The sequence below is a fragment of the Neovison vison genome, chromosome 12, assembly GCF_020171115.1.
Source record: "Neovison vison isolate M4711 chromosome 12, ASM_NN_V1, whole genome shotgun sequence".
In the NCBI taxonomy this organism is placed as follows: Eukaryota; Metazoa; Chordata; class Mammalia; order Carnivora; family Mustelidae; genus Neogale; species Neogale vison.
Window position 1 is genome coordinate 34,322,298 of NC_058102.1, and position 19,303 is coordinate 34,341,600.

The 19,303-nt window shown below is 38.3% G+C and overlaps 1 protein-coding gene across 2 annotated transcripts in view; it reads left to right on the forward strand.

Annotated features, from left to right (window-relative positions):
• Nucleotides 1-547: 547 nt before the first annotated feature.
• SLC6A15 (solute carrier family 6 member 15) overlaps nt 548-19,303 on the forward strand; it is a 44,702-nt gene continuing 25,946 nt past the window's right edge. Inside the window, exons 1-2 of one of the 2 annotated variants that reach the window (XM_044227288.1) lie at nt 548-845; nt 1,402-1,514. The gene's annotated coding sequence lies outside the window, so the exon portion shown is untranslated. The remainder of the gene's footprint in view (nt 846-1,401; nt 1,515-19,303) is intronic. The other variant, XM_044227287.1, reaches the window with a different exon arrangement.

Genomic DNA, 19,303 nt, shown 5'->3' on the forward strand with positions numbered 1-19,303 from the left:
CCCTGAACGCTATCAGGCCAACGTTCGGCAGAGAAGCAAATGCCCACATGGCTTTTCTTTTGCAAGAGATGTAAATGGCCGGCTTGAGAGACAGCTAGGGAAAAGGGTTCTTTGGGTCACCCACCCACTTCTTGTCCCGTCACGGACTCTCGGAGAATATTAGGGGGTGCGAGGCAGGACCGTTTTGTTATCCTCGCCGAGACAAAGGAGCCGGGCGGGCAACTGGTGCCCGTCCTCTGCGTTGGGTGGGTTCAAGGAGGCTGGGATGTCAGGGGTAGCCGTTTGGTTTTTGCTTCGGAGCGGACTTGCCAGTTTCACACCGCCCCGGCGGGCCCATCCCGGAGCGCAGGGAGGACGCGGCTGGGCAGCCGCAGCGGCCTCTGCGTCAAGGAGCGGTGGGGCGGGGAGGTGCGGCGCCCAGCCGGGCGACCTGGCTCCCTTCCCCCGCGGCGCCCGCAGCCTCCCCCTCTCCCCCGCAGCCGGTCGGCGGCCGCAGCGCGGGCGGGCCGGGCACGTGGGCGCCTCCGTCACACCCTCGCTCACACCCTCACACACACCCGCGCGCACGCACCCGCGCGCCTGGATCTCGTGCTCTTTCCCTGGCCGACACACAGGCGCTCAGGAGTCCCTCGCAGGCAGCCCGCAGGGCAGCGAACCCCTCTGCCCAGCCCCAGGGCCCGCCCTTGGCAAGCAGCTGCTTCTCTCTGAACAGCTCCTCCGCGGCCTCCGTCGCAGCCACCTTTGGCCACTGCTGCTCCTGTTGGGACGTGGAAGAACCAAGAGGTGCCCGGTGGAGACTCGCGAACGCTACTGACACGCTCCTGCTGCTAAGGGCACGGTTTTAGGTAGGGCGGGGCTCACCGTTAGCCACCCTGGAGCCGGGGGACGGGAACGCGAGCGGACTTGATGGATGCATCCCGGGAAGGACTCAGGCTGGGTCCTGGGATGAGGGGAGGGGGGCAGCTCCGAAGCTTCTGAGGGTGAACTTGGGCCGGGCGGGCGACCCTCCAGGCTGGGTCCTGCACCTGTGCACAATGGGGGGTAGGTGGCGGGTAGGGGGAAGCACATGGGTCGAAACGTGCCGCCATCCTTCCTTCTCGTCGTGGAACTCGCCTACAGCATCCCCGAGAGACCAGTCATTTCCAAGTCAAGTCAGGGCTGGCTGGACGGGTGGGGTCCGACTGGGGCGAGTCCGAGAGGAAAGTTGGTAGGGTCGGGACGGAGCGAGGCGCTTCCGAGGTTCTAGGTGAGTTGGAAGCCGATCCCCCGCGCGGGTGGGCGGTGGGGCGGGGAGAGGAGCCAGTCTCATTCCTCATTCGCTTCTTGTCGCTTTTGCCACTGCCGAGGGCGACTACCGGAGGCTGTGTGTTTTCACGTGACCCCCGTTCCCTTTTGCCCGAGGAACCCTGCGATCAGAGGTCCGTAAGTGGGCCTTTCCGCGCACGAGGCACGTGGCTACGGAGGAAAGCACAACCTGTGTGTTCCTGCGCATCCAGGAATATGAGAGTGTGCCGGTGAGATGCTGATGCTGGGGATTTTAAGGAGAGGATGGGAGGCATTGGAAACTCCGATCGTTTTCTGCACCATTCACTCGGCTTGTCTGTGCGTGGCCTGGGCAGAGGATGATTCGGAATCAAGGGAGAGGCTTTCACATCATAACACGCAGGCATCCCAGCCTTATAAATACGAACGAATCGAAACGCCCGGCTGAGACTTCCCGGGGACAGGTGTGACCCACCCAGTCGCAGAGGCCGCGGGAGCGGGAATTCTTTTCGGTTAAGACCAGGAGCGGCGTTGGCCGCGCGTTGGAGAGGGACGCCCCTAGGCTCGCGCTCTCTCGTGTCTCGCTCTCTCCCCTCTTTCCATCTTCCTTCCAAGGGAAAGGCTTGGAGTAAGACGGGGCGGGGTCCGCACTCGGGCGCGGCGACGTCAGCAGTGTTTGGGTGCTTATGCAAATGAGGCTGCGTCCGTTTCTCCCCGCCTGGCCGTGCTCTTCCAGGTCTTAAAGGTAGACGCAGCCTTACTTGGGCTGCACCATTTGTGTGGTTCACTACCCAGAAACACGGGAGGACTGAAGAATATGCACTGGGTTTAAGCGCCTCATCACCTAGTTTTTAAAGCTGTTTTATACCTGTCATGGCCTGGTGGCTTTCCCGGGATACCGAGAGCAATGTGTTTGCTAGTATTGAAGTATTCTCTGACTAAGCAACCTCATAGAGCATCTTACCCCACCCAGCTTCATGTCCCCAAGAACGAGGCTGAGATACAAACCTCCTTACTTCTTTGGCGCCTAGGTTTGACTTGTGTAATAGGTTCTTAATAAGTACTTGATGACGGACTGAATTGTCCTTGAAGAGTTTTTAATCTGATTAAATTCAGAGTATTCGATGATGAGAGTCATATTTTTATTTTTGTGTGCGTACCCTCTGTATCCACATGATCAATGATCCACGTTGATTTATGAGAGTAAAATATATTACTGAATTCATTGACCATTTTCTGCCAAGCAAAACACTTTAATGCGTTCTTTTTTACAGGAAAGCAGGAATTAATACTATTTTGAAAGGACGATCATCTCTGTTTGTTGACAAGCTGTTTTTTTTTTTTCTGATTGCATGCGGTATTCTTGATTCAAGAATTATTTTATACTCCCAATATATGCTAACTCAAGATATAATATTTTAATTGCATCAAGAAAGATATTTGTACATGTTTCTAGAAAGTAATTGCTCTGTCATCCAAATAATAACGTAAATAAGAAGTACTTTCTTGTTCTGTTCAAGCTGCTGTAGCAAAATACCATAAATTGGGTGCTTTATAAACAAAAGAAAATTTATTTCTCAGTATTTTGGAGGCTGAGAAATGCAGCATACAAGAAGATTTGTTGTCTGGTGAAAGCCTGCTTCCTGATTCTTAGATGTTAGGTGGTGCCTTTCACTGTGTCCTCACATATTGGAAGGGGCTAGTTAGCTTCTGGGGTTACTGTTATTACTCCAGAAGGCCCCCTCTCCTAATACCATCTTAGGGTTTGAATTTTAACATACGAACTTGGAGTGGAGGTCACAAACATTCAAGCCATAGCAAATAGTAGAAAAATTTAATTGGCTAATAGCTATTTGAGATACCAATAATCAAATGAAATGCCTTACTTGTCAGTTATTAACTTAATAAGTAAAATAAGTTGGGGCACCTGGGTGGCTCAGTGGGTTAGGCTGCTGCCTTCGGCTCGGGTCATGATCTCAGGGTCCTGGGATCGAGTCCCGCGTCGGGCTTTCTGCTCAGCGGGGAGCCTGCTTCCCTCTATCTCTCTCTCTGCCTGCCTCTCTGTCTACTTGTGATCTCTCTCTGTCAAATAAATAAATAAAATCTTTAAAAAAAAATAAGTTAGAATAACTTCTAAAACCTAAACTTTGGTTATTTTTTTTTAAGATTTTATTTATTTATTTGATGGAGATTACAAGTAGTCAGAGAGGCAGGCAGGGAGAGAGGAGGAAGCAGGCTTTCCACTGAGCAGAGAGCCCGATGTGGGGCTCAATCCCAGGACCCTGAAATCATGCCTTGAGCCGAAGGCAGAGGCTTTAACCCACTGAGCCACCCAGGAATTCCACTTTATGTTTATAATCATTAATTTACTCAGTGATCAGAGTTCAGATTTTGCTGTGTGCATGTTAGAAAATATGCTGTCCTGTCAAAAAATAAAGCTGGTGTATGAATAGGTAAGAAATTTGCATTCTTTTGAACTCTGGGGTTATTACTTAGGTAGTAAAAATATCATTGACTTAGAATGATAGACCTGAAAGAGACCTTGCTGGTTATTAAAAGCTCTGAAAATTTTACTGTTATTACATACATAGGCATGATAGGATATGTTTATATATTCTATGCAGAGTAATTTTTTTTAAGATTTTATTTATTTGAGAGATAGAGATAAAATGAGTGGAGGGTGGGGAGAGGGAGAAGCAGGCTCCCTGCTGAGCAGGGACTGGATATCAGGACCCCAAGGTCATGACCTGAGTTGAGGGCAGAACTTTAAATAACTGAGCCACCCAGGTGCCCCTATGCAGAGTAATATTAAAGTAGTTTCTGAACGGGGCACCTGGGTGGCTCAGTGGGTTAAGCCGCTGCCTTCGGCTCAGGTCATGATCGCAGGGTCCTGGGATCGAGCCCCGCATCGGGCTCTGTGCTCTGCAGGGAGCCTGCCTCCCTCCACCCCCCTTTCTGCCTGCCTCTCTGCCTACTTGTGTTCTCTCTCTCCCTCTCTCTGTCAAATAAATAAATAAAATATTAAAAAAAAAATAGTTTCTGAACAAAATTCCATGGGCATAGTCTGATGCACAAAAACATTTAAAGTTACAGGGTAGGACGAATCTTTATATTTTTTTCCAATTTCCCTTATAACTTAAAATAAGCCCTAACTACTCTTCTGAATGTATTAAGTAAAATTTTTATGAATTTATCTACTTAAATATTTACTTTGACCAATTATGATTTTCTCATATTTCTCTGTCAATAAGCCCTAGACACTGGGCTACAAGACAGTTTTATTTTTATTTTATTTTTTTTAAAGATTTTATTTATTTATTTGACAGAGAGAGGTCACAAGTAGACAGAGAGGCAGGCAGAGAGAGAGGAAGGGAAGCAGACTCCCTGCTGAGCAGAGAGCCCAATGCGGGACTCAATCCCAGGACCCTGAGATCATGACCTGAGCAGAAGGCAGTGGCTTAACCCACTGAACCACCCAGGCGCCCTACAAGACAGTTTTAAATACACAATGTCGCTTGATATAGAAGACTGTTTTCAGTCTTGAAGGTCGCTTTATTTCCTTGTGATTAATGCACTAAGGTATCCTTTCACAAAGGATTCATTGATTGTTATCTTTAAATCAAATGCTTATACTGGGATCCTTTTCACCTATCAGATTGGCAAAGATCATAACATTACTCACTATATTGAAGAGGACAGAGGGAAACAGGCACTCTCATATATGGCTTGTAGTACAAGTTGGGACAACGTTTATAAAGGTCCACTTGGCAGTATTTACCAAAATTCTAGAAGCATATAACCTTTGATCAGGTAGTTACACTTCTAGGAATTTATTCTACAGATCTGCAAATGCCAGATATACAGAGTCAAGTTGCTTGGACTAATTGAGGCAGATTATCAGAAATGACCTAAATATATACTCATACCATGGTCTGTCATATAATTAAGACAAAACAGAACAAACAAAAAACAAAACAAAAATCAAACAATTATATTGAGAGCAAAAGCTTTTGAAGGCTTTGAAGTGAAAAACCAAGAAGCGGAATTATGCATGTAGTGACAGTTGTGTAAAAAGAAACAGGTTGGGTGGGTGGGGCAAAAACACACAGCACGGTGGGGAGAAAACACATAATAGCTTGAATTTACACACACCAATTCCAGTGGAGGACTTTGGTGACTTACAGGGAAGTAGGGGTGGGACTGATATGCTGAGGGGTAGAGTGGAAAGATACTTTTCACTCTATGCCTTTTAATACTCTATTACTGTACTATTTATTCAAAGTATATTAAAATATATTCTAAAGTGAAGACAATATCCTTGGGAAGCAAATATCCTTGGGAGTATCCAGGCATCAGATGCTGTACAATGAATAAGGTATAAAAGTCAATGGGTATTTTGGCTCCAAGATTTCCATTGTTCCTGAATTTACAAGAAAGCCTCTGCTTTCAACAATCTTAGTAATAAAATTATATTAGTGCAGCAGATGAGATTTACTGGATTCACTAAATTTAGCCAGTTTCACCAGCATAAAACTACAATAAATTTTTTAGTGAGTTGACTGGGGTTTAAAAAAAAAAATCTATTTTGGGATGGCTATAGATTCACATGTAGTCGTTAAGAAATAACACAGGGAGCTTCTGTGTGCTCGTCATACGGTTTCCTGATAATGTAACATCTTGCAAAACTGTATGACAGCTTCATAATCAGAGTATTGACATTGATAAAGTCAAGTTACAGAAGAGTTCCTGTGTCACTGTAAGGATCCCTGTCTTGCCCTTTAGAACCATAACCATGTCACTCTGCTCTTCATACTTATTTTGCATTTCAAGAATGTTACCAAAATGGAATCTTATAGTATGCAACGTTTTGTAATTGGCTTTTTCCACTCAGCATAATTGTCTACAAATTCATCCAAGTTAGTTGGTATATCAGTAGTATGTTTATGTTTATTTTTATTTTTGAGTACTACTTCATGGTATGGATTTACCAAAGTTGGTTTAACTATTCACCCACTGAATGACACCTGGGTCATTTCCAGTTTAGGGTTATTATGACTAAAGCTGCTATGGATACTCATTTTCAGGTTTTATGGAACATAAATTCTCATTTCTCCAGGATAAATGCCCAGGAGTATAATTGTTGGGTTATATGTTAGATGGATGTTTAGTTTTCCAGACTATTGTACCTTTTTGCATTATCACCAGCAATGTGTGAATAATCAGGTTTCTCTCTGTCCTTGCCAGAATTTTGTTGTCACCATGTTTTAACCACTTTGAGAGGTATGCAGTGACGTCTCATTGTAGTTTTAATTAGCATTTCCTTAATGGCTAATAATGTTGAACTTTATTTCATGTGCTTATTGACCATCCAGACATCATATTCAGTGAAATGTCCCTGTTTATTTTTTAGCCATCTTAAAATTATTTTTAATTGTTGAGTTTTATGAGTTTTTATAGATCCTAAATACCTGCCCTTCCCCAGATTCGTGGTCTACAAATGTTTTTCTTCCAGTCTTTAGCTTATTCTTTCATCCTCTTAATAGGTTCTTTCACAAAGCAAAAGTTTTTAATTTTGAAGTTCAGTTTACTAAATTTTGCTTTGATGTTGTAGCTAAGAACTTGCTCTGGATCTCAAATATTGTCTCCAATGGTTTATTTTTGGAAGTTTTAGAGTTTTATGCCTTACGTGTAAGTCCATGATCCAGTTTGAGTTAACTGTTGTATAAGATGTGAGATTTAGGTTGAGGTTATATTTTTGCCTAGAAATAACCAGTTATTCCAGAACCATTTGTCGAAAGGGCTGTCCTTCTTTCTCCATTGAAATTACATTTGCACCTTTGTCAAAAATCAGTTGGGTGTATTTTTGTGGGTCTATTTATGAGTACTCTCTTCTGTTTCATTGATCTGTGTATCTACCCTTCTGCAAAGATAACAGTCTTCAGTCTTTCATGGGTAAGTATACCAACTGTATGTTTTTTGCAGATGATTTTTGTAAAATTGAGAAAGTTTCCTTTTATTCCTAGTTGGGTTTTTTTGGAACATATTTAAATTACAAATGGATATTGAATTTTGTCAAAATGTCTTTTCTATAACAATAAATATAGTCATGATTTTTTTTCCCTTAGCCTGTTATGGTATATTACATTATTGATTTTGAGTGCTGAACTAGCTTTGTATACCTAGAATAAAGCCCATTTGGTCATGGTATATAATTCTTATTATATTTTGCTGAGTTCTCTTTTCTGATACTGTTTTGAGGAATTTTGTGTCTGTATTTATGAGGAATATGGGTTTATAATTTTTTGTATTGTTTTTCTTCCTAGTACTGCTTCAGAGTATCAGAGTAATACTAGCTTAAGAAAATGAATGTGCAGAGCCACATTATCTTCTATTGCCTAGAAGAGGTTATGCAGAGCTGGTGTTAATTCTTCTTTAAATGTTTAATAGGATTCCCTAGTGAAACTGGCTAGGCCTAGAGATTTCTTTTGTGAGAATTTTAAATAATATGCATTTAACTTATTTAACAGATATAGAGCTATTACATGATCTGATTTGGGGTAAGTTGAGGTAGTTTGTGTTTTCGAGGAACTTGTCCATTTTATTTAAGTTGGTAATTTATGTGTGTAGAATGTTTTGCTGTTTGTCTGTTTGATCATTTTGATGTCTGTAGGTTTTGTTGTGATAGTCCCTGTTGCGTTTCTGATATACAAATGCCTTAAATATAAGACTGACCACATGGAACTTTAAAAAAGAATAACTAAATGTGTCTCTCAAAGTTAGTATTTACCTTATGGCTAGAAGAAGAATCACTGCATGGATTTAAAAATCTAAACTACACGATTTTTACACAGGTCTAGCCTCATTATGCACAATTCCTTGGATGATACTTTAAATTTCAGTAGAGACTTACAGTTAAATTCAATGAATATTCAATTTGTATCCCTTTTGGCAAATGTTTCAGTTATCTATTGCTGTGTACCAAATCCTCCCTGCCACTGTGTTTTTTTCAGTAGGTTCAAAACAATGGTTTATTGAGCCCCTTTACCCTCTGTTGCCTTTCTGATATTGTAATAATTTAAAACAATAATAAATTATTATTTCTTATTATTCTTCATGTTGGCTGGGCTCAGCTAGATACCTCATCTGTTCCAGTTAGTATGTGTTAGCAGCTGCACTGGGACTAGAATGTCAGTGCCTTTGTTCTTGTGCCTAGGGCTTCAGTCAATAAGGTGCTCTCTCTCTTTCTAGCAGGGCAGATGGACTTTTATGTATAGTGTCTGGATTCCAGAAGAGTGAAAGCAGGAACTGCCAGGCTTCTCGAGGCCTAACCTTGGAACTTGCACGTGTCACTTCTGTCATTTACTGGTCAAGGCAGTGTCCCATACTCCCATAATTCAAATTCAAGCTCAAGTACAGCCCAGAATTAAGAGAAGAGGAAATAGATTCCACTTCCTAATGGGAGGAGTAGCAGACATGTACTGCATTGGGTGGAATTGTTAAACATGTTAATTGCTTCGAATTTCATTTTTCCTGACGTGATAATACAAATATATAAACAAATGCAATATAATATTATATGCCTCTAGTCTGCTAAAGTAGCTCCTAAAATGTTTCTACCTACTAGTTCTTGGTACTTGTAAATGTTATCTTGTTTGGAAAAAGAGTCTTGGTAGACATAATCCTCTAATGAAGAGATTATCCTGGTATATTCAGATGGTACCTATATGCCATCACAGTGTCCTTATATGAAAGAGTCAAAGGAAGATCAGACACCCAGAGAGGAGGGGGCAGCAGTGTGAGTGTGGAGGTGTAGAGGGGAAGGATGTGGCTATTAGGAAGGGAATGCTGGCGGCCTCCAGAAGCTAGAAAAAGCAAGGAACAAACTGTCCCCTTGGTCCTCCTGAGGGAGGGACCTGCCCACACCTTGATTTGGGTTTATTAAAAGTTATTTTGTATCTTTTGTATTTCTGGTTTCCAGAGCCTTGAAAGAATTCATTTACGCTACTTGAAGCTACTAAATTTGAGGCCATTTGTTACAGAATTCTTAGGAAATGAATACAGCATCTAAATCTGAAGTGTTCTCAATGTATTAACAGAATTTTAAGTATTTAAAATAATTTTTGTCTGTTTTTAAAATGTTTAAAAGACTTATTGAAATGCTTTATTAAGACTTAAAATCCGTCCGTGGTTCATAGAAGTCAGCAAAAGATACATTTCACTTTATGGAAATTACTTTATGATGTTCAGATAATTACAGGCTCTTTTTTTTTTCTTTGTACCTTCCTCTTAGGAAGGTACAAAGGGAGGTCCTGTGCAGCCTTCACCTAGCTTCTCTCATTTTACAATTTTGCGTCGAGTATCAATACAATATCAATACCAGCTTATTGCTATTGGTGTAATCCATAGTTTTTTTCAGATTATGCAGCCGTTTTCTCTCCCTGTGTGTGTGTGTATGTGTGTAGTTTTTTATAGTTTTATCAAATGTGTAGCTTCCTGTAACCCTTCACCATAATAAAGACACTAACCTGTACCATCTCACAAGATTCCCTTGTCCTTTTTAGCACACCCACCTGCCTTTCCCTATCCTCGCTCCTAGCAACCATTGTTCTGTGGTTCATCTCCATCATTTTTTTATTTCACGAATGTTATATAAATGGAATTATGCAATGTGTATCCTTTTGAAATTGGCTTTTTTCCCCATGCAGCATCATTTCCTTGAGGTTCATCCAAGTTATTGCATGTGTCAGTAATTCTTTTCTAGTGCTGATAAGTAACAGTATAGATATAAACTACCACTAGTTGTTTCATCATTCACCCACTGAAGGACATTTAGTTGGGGGCTATTGTAAGTAAAATTGATGTGAACATTTATGTGCAAGTTCCAGCTTGAAAATAAGTCTTTATTTTTCCGGGGTATATATCTAAGAGTGCAAATTTGTGGTCTATGTGCTAACTCGATTATTAGTGCTAAAAGGAACTGCCAGCTGTTTTTTTAGACTGGCTGTCCTGGATATTTCTATCAGCAATATATGATTGATCTAGTGTCTTTGCATCCTCACCAACTTTTGGTGTCTTTACTTTTTAAAGTTTGTTTTTAGTTTTAGCCATCCTCATAAGTATGTTGTAGTCCACCTTTTTGGGCAAAATACATAAAAGTATAAGTTGTGACTTTGTTGTCATTTGTTAAAAAAATGTTTCTCTCCTTTTTTTAAAAAAATTTTTTTTTAAGATTTTTATTTATTTATTTGACAGACAGAGATCATAAGTAGGCAGACAGGCAGGCAGAGAGAGAGAGAGGAGGAAGCAGGTTTCCCGCTGAGCAGTGAGCCCAATGTGGGGCTCGATCCCAGGACCCTGGGATCATGACCTGAGCCAAAGGCAGAGGCTTTATAACCCACTGAGCCACCCAGGCATCCCCAAAAACGTTTCTCTCCTTTTGATTGGCTCTGTGATTTTTGTTATTTTTTTCTCACAGTGCAAACATTTTATGTAAAGGGGATATAATTTGCAGAAGAAATGTTTAGGTTGAACTCTATATTGTTGGGATTTTTTGTGCTATTTGTCAAGATCATTATTGCAGTGTGTTATAGAATCTCTTATCTTTTTCCTCTTGGAATTATTCCATAACTAAAAACTTCTCAAGATATGTCATTTTTTTCTTGGGTGTTGCAATATGGTTTAACATTTTGTTGTTATTCAGATAGCCTTTACTTTTTACCCTAGATATAAGAATTAGAAAAATGTATTTCATTTGAATCCACAATGAAGTTCAGATTCACTGTTCATAATTAGTTAATATTTAAAGAAAATTTTATCAGTAAAATTTGTAATTGTCTGGGTTAAGGAGGTAATTTCCTGTTCTAGTTCTTTATTATAAAATATTAAACTTTTGGCAAGTGCCAGTAATTAGCCAGTGCAGACATGTCTCTGAGATGCAAGTGCCTACTGTTATTTTAGGTATTTGCATATTTTCACTGGAAATGTTAATTAGAATTTAATACAGTTTCAAAAGAGGTTGTAACAATAGTTTAAGAGCTAAAACGTCTTGAAAGAGTAAAAATTGCATAATATTTTGAGTTAGTTACATAGTGAAAATATCAGCAAGACAAAGACAAAGGCAGAGAAAACACCTATTGTCAGTATCAGGAATAAAAAATGTTGTATGACTACAAATCCTAGCACGATTAAAAAAAAAGCCCTACAGAATATTACTAATCACTTTCTACAAATTTGACAATTTAAATGAAATGGATAAATTCCTTGAAAAAAACAGCTTACCAAAACTAACATAAGAAAGAGGAAGTCTCAGTAGCTATATATCAATGAAACAAATTGAATGTTTGTAATAAATTGAATTTTTAATTAAACGTACTCTCTGAAAGAAAACTCCAGGCCCAGATGGCTTTATTGGTGAGTGCTGCCAAACATTTAAGGAAGAAATAAAACTAATTCTACATGTATTTTCTCAGAAAATAAATGAGAGACCATTTAAAAATTATATTTATGAGTCTACCACAACCAGAGAAGTGAAATACAAGAAAAAAATTATATGCCCATATTCCTATGAATATAGTTGAAAAAATCCTTACCAAAACACTAGCAAATTGATTTTAGTAATATATTAGAAAGGTAATACATCTTGACCAGTGATGTTTATCTCATAATTAAAGATTGGTCTAAGATACAAAACCAGTTGATGTTATGTTGTATGTTATAGATTAAGAAGTTACATGATTAACGGGGCACCTGGGTGGCTCAGATGGTTAAGCCACTGCTTTCAGCTCAGGTTTTGATCCCAGAGTCCTGGGATCGAGTCCTGCATCGGGCTCCTTGCTCAGCAGGGAACCAGCTTTTCCCTCTCCCTCTGCTGCTCCCCCTGCTTGTGCTCTCTCTCTTAATCTGTCAAATAAATAAATAAAATCTTAAAAAAAAAAAAGAAGCTACATGATTATCTTAATAAAGGTAGGCGGTAGGAAATCATGTGTCAAAATTCAACAGTTAATCAGGATTGAAAAAAAAAAAAAAGAAAAGACCCTCACTGAACTAGGAATAAAAGGAAACTTTCCTAAACCGACAAAAGGCATCTATGAAAAAAACCCCATAATTAACATTGTCCTCAGTAAAATATAGAATACTTTCCCATTAGCACTGCAGCATAGATTAAGATGTCTGTTCTTAATTAACACTTCTCTTCAAAATTTTAGTGGATGTCCAAGCCAGTGTGGTAAGTCAAGAAAAAGAAATTAAAGATAAACAATTAGAGAAATCTTAAACTATCTTTATTTACCTTTGACATACTGTGTGTCCTAAAACAACATCAACTTGAATTAGCACTATTGCAGGATGGGAAGCTTGTATTAAAAATCAGCTTTTCCCACAGACAGTTTAAAGAAGATACCAAGTTCACAGAATGGAAAGCTCAAAGTTTGAAGATGTCAGTGTTCCCCAAATGGGGTTATAGAACCAGTGTAATCTCAGTTAAAATTCTAACAGGCCTGGGTTTTTTGGGGTAGAAATTAACAAACTAGGGGCATCGTTGGTTAAGCATCTGTCTTCAGCTTAAGTCATGATCCTGGGATCCTGGGATCAAGCCTCACATGGGGCTACCCATTCAGTGGGCAGTCTGCTTCTCCCTCTGCCCCTCCCCCTGTTCATGCTTGCACTCTCTCTCTCTCTTGCAAATAAATAAAATTTTAAAAATTAAGAATTAAAAAAAGAAATTAAGCTGACAACAAAATTTATGTGGAAAGGCAAGGAAAAAAGTCTCAAAAAAGAAAAAACCACTAAAAATGGTTAGGATTGAGAAACACTGAGTTAGAAATTTATTATGTTGATTTAAAAATGTTTTGAATCTAGTTTCAAGTGCTTTAAAACAGATTTTTTTCTGAAAAGTTGCATATGAAGATAATTAAAGCAATACAAAAATGGGAGAATGAGAAAAATGTAAATATAAGTCTAAATTAAGTAAGGTAATGTTCCCAACATTTTTACATAAGTCCTTACACAGTAAATGAGTGTAAGAACACCAATTGTTGTAAATTTATAATAGCTGTATAATTTAGGGTGCTTTGTTTGAAAGCTGTAGAAACTGATGCTGGCTGAGAGGAAAAATAAAATAAAATAAAAAATAAGATAAAATAAAAAAAAAGAAGAAATATTGGCAAGGCTCAGAGGCTCAAAAGAACAATGGGGTGCTTGGCAATGAGATGGAAAGGGCAAGAATGAAAACAGTTCTTAAAACTAAGAACCAGAATCCATGACTACAGTAGTAGTTACAGCTTGGGCATAATGCCTTTGGAATTGAGTGAGATGCCAACCTTTTGATCTCTTTGTTCCTGTCCCCAGGATTCAGAATCCAGAGAGGGGAATTCTAACTGGACAAGTGTAGAAGATTATTTTCAAAAAATATTTTCAAAATTTCAAAATATTGGCAGTATTTTTCTTTTCTCTCTATGTACACCTTTTGCAATTTGACTTTGCTGCTTCTACCATCAAAAGGTAGAGTTTACCCACTCAAATCAGTCTGGACTTAGCTGTGACTTGCTTTGGCCACTGAAACATTAGCAAATGTTCCACTGAGGCTTTACTAGCATTTGCATCTTGGGCTTACTTCCTTTGGGTAGGGTTGGAACTCTTGAGCTTATAATGTCAACAAGTTGAAGCTAGCATTTGCAGAGACTACGTATGGGAGAATAAAAGTGCTCTGGCTGGTAGGCTTCCTCCTGCCAGAATGTGAGTAAGACCATCCTAGCCCATCCTTACCCAGCTGAGTTGACAGATGACTGGAGGGAAGAAGGGACTTGAGTCAAGACCAGCAAAACAACTGATCGCCTAAGCCTAGTTCAAATTGCAAACCCACAGAATCATAAGCAAATAAAACATGTGTTTGTTAAGCCACTAAGTTTTGAGGTAACTTGTTATGCAGCAAAAGAAAATTAGCATTAGGAAAAAAAGTGAGGTTAAAACAATTTAAACATATAGCATAGGCTCTAGACCTACATTATCCTTAATAATTTGCAATAAACCAGTTGTAATAGTGTACAACTATAAGAGTGATAATAATTATAAATAACAAAAGAAGGCATATATTGAGTTCTGTCAATGTTTTGGCATTTATCTAAGCACTTTATTATTAGATAACAAAGTAACTTAGCCAAGGTCATAAAACCATAAGTGATAGAGCAAGCTAGGATTCAAACTCAGTCTGTTTCTAGAAACTAGATAGAGTGTGTGGCATCAATACATGTCTCTTCCCAGCAATAAATATAAATTTCTACAAGATCTCATAAAAAGTTAGTAAGAAAGATTATACGAAAACGTGAAGAGATTGGGGTCATTATCCCCTTTTTGACTATGAGTTTTATATTTAGACAGTATCCTAAATTGCTTCCTCATATGAAAGATGAGGATATTCTCATACTTTTATTTCTATCTTCTCCCATTTCAATTCCTGATTTTGTTAGTTATTTCCTTTTTTGACTTATATTTTTCCCTTAAACATAATTCATTTAGATTTTAAAGCTTATTTCCTGTATAAATTAATGCTCACTTTTATCCTTTAACATGACTTCTCTCTTACTGAAGTCTGTACTTTGTTTTCTCTCTTGGTTAGCCACAATTCACAATCATGTAACCTGTTCCTCTCCCTCCTCAAAGGGATCGTCAGATTTCTCACAGACAAGATTATTTGCCTGTGGAATACAAAATAAGTGAGTATAAAAATTGGAGAGTGAGGGGGCACCTGGGTGGCTCAGTCATTAAACATCTGCCTTCAGCTCAGACCATGATCCTATGACCCTGGAATAGAGCCTCACATCAGGATCCCAGCTCAGTGGGAAGCCTGATTCTTCCTCTTCCACTCCCCCTGCTTGTGTTCTTGCTCTTGCTGTGTCTCTCTCTGTCAAATATGTAAGTAAAATTTAAAAAAAAATTGGAGATCGAGTATTTTTTCCTTCTAGTTTTTTTTGGAGGTTATTAAACATCCTGAGAAGTCCTTTTATTTCCCCTTTCTACTTCTGCTTGAAATCCCTAAGAATATTTAGCCCAGTATTTTTCAGTATTCTGTATTATTATTATTTGAAAATATGAATCTAGGCAAAACTTCTGTTAATTTATCTTTCAGAATTTTGTGTCATATTAATTCTATTTTCTTGCTTTCCTTTCAGAGGCTGCATAAAGCCAAAAGTATAGATATAAATTTAGTTTCTCAATGGATTTGTAAAATCCAATTCTAAGTTTGTTGGATCACCTTTATCTGACTTCTATTTTCTTTAGCTTTTACTCAGAATTCCTTTTAGATATTTGACTCTTTTCATTCTTTTTGAGAAGTTTCCTGAAGTCTGTTCTCTATGTCTATGGATGTACTTGTAGCAAACTTTGTTTCTAATGTGCCTTTTATTCCTATACTGAATTTTCCCATTTCTTATCTGTATTCTGTATACATCCACCTAACTTTTTTCTTCCCAATCATCTTTTATATCTTTTCTTTGAGTTTTTTTTTTTAAAGGGGCACTTTTAAAAAAAAATCTTGATTTTATTGTATCTGAGTTTTCTTTTTCTTTTTTTTTTTTTTAAGATTTTATTTATTTATTTGACAGACCGAGATCACAAGTAGACAGAGAGGCAGGCAGAGACAGAGGAAGGGAAGCAGACTCCCTGCTGAGCAGATAGCCTGATGTGGGGCTCAATCCCAGGACTCTGGGATCATGACCTGAGCCGAAGGCAGAGGCTTTAACCCACTGAGCCACCCAGGCACCTGTATCTGTGTTTTCTTAAATAAGTAACCTGTTTGAAACTCTAAAGCTATTTTCTACATTTGTCTTTTGCTTCTGTTTCTTCCCCTTTAAACTACGACCACTCCATATCCCTGGTTCTCTAGAACCTTGTCATTCTTAGTAATTATCATTAAATGGGCAGAATTTTATCTTGTCATACTGTTTGATAAAGAAATTAGTGCCATGAAAATGGAGCCTAGATGAAGTGATCTGAGGGACTCCACATCTTCTGTTCAGATATATTCTCTGGAACAGTGGTTGTCAAATTTTTTTCAATACAGTCAGTAAATATTTTAGGCTTTGCAGTCTGTACAAAGTGACTCTGCTGTTGCAGCACAAAATTAGCTATAGAAATATGTAAATGTGTGGGCATGGCTATGTTCCAATGGAATTTTATTTATAAAATCACATAATAGGTTGTATTTAACCCATGGGTAATATTTTTTTGACCCTTGATCTTGACTGTCTGTTGCTCAGGGGTAGACAGGAGAAAGGAGGCCCTTTCCAGGTCATGATGTCGACTGCTGATGCAACTCCTAGGTGCAGATGAAGTGCAGTGGATGATAGCTTACTTCTGTTGCAGGGATGGTGGGTGCTAACTTGGCTATGCAGTTAACTTGAAACTGATTATCCTACTGCCTGTGACCTGTAGAGTACTGATGTTATATGACCTTCCACCTCCCTTGTTTTCTGGACATTTCTGCTTCATTTCTTCTTTTCTCAAATGTAGCAATCATTAATATATTTTTGGTAGTGGTCAACCTTGCTTTTTATCGTATAGTCTACTTTTATGAACTAAGTCCTTCAAGAAAGCTTTTGGCATCATAAAAAAATGTTATCTTTTAGAAAAGTTGGGTCTTGAAGATGTGAAATTAATTGGGTTTCCAAACTGTTGTCTTATATACTAACTTTTTACAAGTTACTTTACTTTTGGCTTTATGAAAAGAAGGTCTCTGACTCAGTAAATTATAAGGACCTAGAATAAAAAAAAAAAAAATCCCCAAACAACCAAACACGTAATAGTGCAGAATACTTGTAGATATCATACAATATTATTCTGTCCTACTTTTGGGGTTCATTCATATGACAACAACTTTAAACCTTAAAAATGTGAAATGAGTGAAATAATGTCCTTTTCCAGGCAGAGTTTATGGCCTAGTTAAGAAGACAGCTCTAAATAAATGCAACAAGATATTTAGCCATCTTTTTAAATATGTTTCATTTTATAAATGTTACCTAGGGTTATTACATTATATAATATGTATATATAGATATGTTTTATATACTAGGTATATTTCAGGCATTTGTGCCATTGTATTTAAATTCTGTTTACATTTGGCACTTTTTGTGGAAAATACAAAATCTGGATAATTTGGTACAAAGTTGTGGGTGGTTTTTTTTTTTTTTTGATTTATTTATTGATTTGAGAGAGAGAGAGCATGAGTGCAGGGTGGGAAGGGCTAGAGGGAGTTTTAAGCAGACTCTGTGCCTAGAGCTCAGAGCCCCACATGGGGCTTGATCTTATGACCCTGAGATCATGACCTGAGCTGAAACCAAGAGTTGGACACTTAATCAGCTGTGCTATCCAGGCACCCCAGTCTGATAGAAAGGAATTTTTTTTTTTTTAATAAAGGAACTTTTAAATGTAAACTTTGCCAAAAGATATTATACGTACAATTGTATGATTATTTATTAAAAATGTAATAAAACATTCTGCAGTGTCCACAGTTGTTATTTTTCATTTCAATTTTTTTTTTGTTTGGGTGTTTTTTTTTTTTTTTCTGCAAAGACTAGACATGTATAGAAGAACGTATAGAAGAAATACTGTAGTTTATGAGATGATTTGGGGGAGGCTCATGAGTAACCCTGTCTTTTAATTATTTTCTCTATGAAATGGTGGGTATTTTTACTGTAAAAGCATTTCTAAACTTTGATAAATTCCTTACTTTTCTATTTGTATGGAAAAAGCAAAAGGAAGAGCTAATAACCTTAGCTTATTGAGGAAACTAAGGTTTAGAATGATATAACTACCAGAAGTTATGCAACTGATAAATAGAAGAACTAGGACACAGCTCCAAGTTTTTCAGATTAAAGCCAATGCTCTTATCTATGTATCAGTTAAATTACTGTGCCAACAGCTTATCTTTAGATAATTGAATAAGTGTGGATCTTTACATAATTCATGTCTCACAAATTACAGTTTCCTATATGCCAGATTGTTTTCTTACAGTAAAAATTATTTGGAAAGTTAGCTTATTTCAGTCTTTCAATGGTTGTATTTATTCACTTACTCAACTAATATTTACTGAGCTCTCAGGGAAAAGAAAGCAAATTAAACAGACATAATCCCTAACCTCTTGAAACTATTTCCACATCAAAAACTTGGTGATCTCTTCACAGTAGTCACTGTGAGAAGTTGTTACATTATTCTAGAGATGGGTCTATTAATTTAAAAATTTTGCAGTGCTGCTTTTTCAGAATTTCCTTTACAGCCTACCTCTTAATCTTCACCAAATCCAAAATGAAGGTTTGCTCTTAGGGTATGTATTTTAATTTGGAAACAACTAAACACCTCCAAGCCTAAAAGCAGCAAATAAGCTACATGGTCAAGTTAACGAATTCCTTTTTTCTTTTGCATTGAGTTAATCAGCACCCTGTCTTGTTCATTAAGATTGTGAATTAAAGTATGATGGGCTATTTCTCTGAGTTTGAATATAAATCTAACACAGTTCTCTCAAAGAATTCTATTTTTTTCTAGCAATAAGTGACAGAATTCTTAGGATATTATTTCTAAAGCTCCCAAGCCAGATTTGAAGAGAAAAATTCATATGCTTTAACACTTTTTAAAATAGACAATGTCACTGGTTTGTAGACATACCCTATACATACCCTTACTTGGTCTGTATTTGAACAGAGAAAAGGATATGAGATATAACATACAAAGATATAAAGAAAGGGAAAAATGCCAAAGTGGTGGCAGTGGGTTTTTCAGGGTCATGTGAGAGAATGCTTACACAAATAATAACGGTCCTGCTTCTGTTTATGGTATTTATGTTTGGTGGGGCCCACTCCATCCCTGCCCAACAGTAATGCCGCTTTTATCCACCCTTCCTGATCTCTCGCATTCTAATGATGTTGGGTCATATAAATTATGTAATGTGGTATAGTTATTTGGGGAGTGCCTTTCTCTCCAGTAGAGATAAGCTCCTTTAAAGCTGATCACATATGATGCATTACTGTTTATATCTCTGAATTTTATCCATATT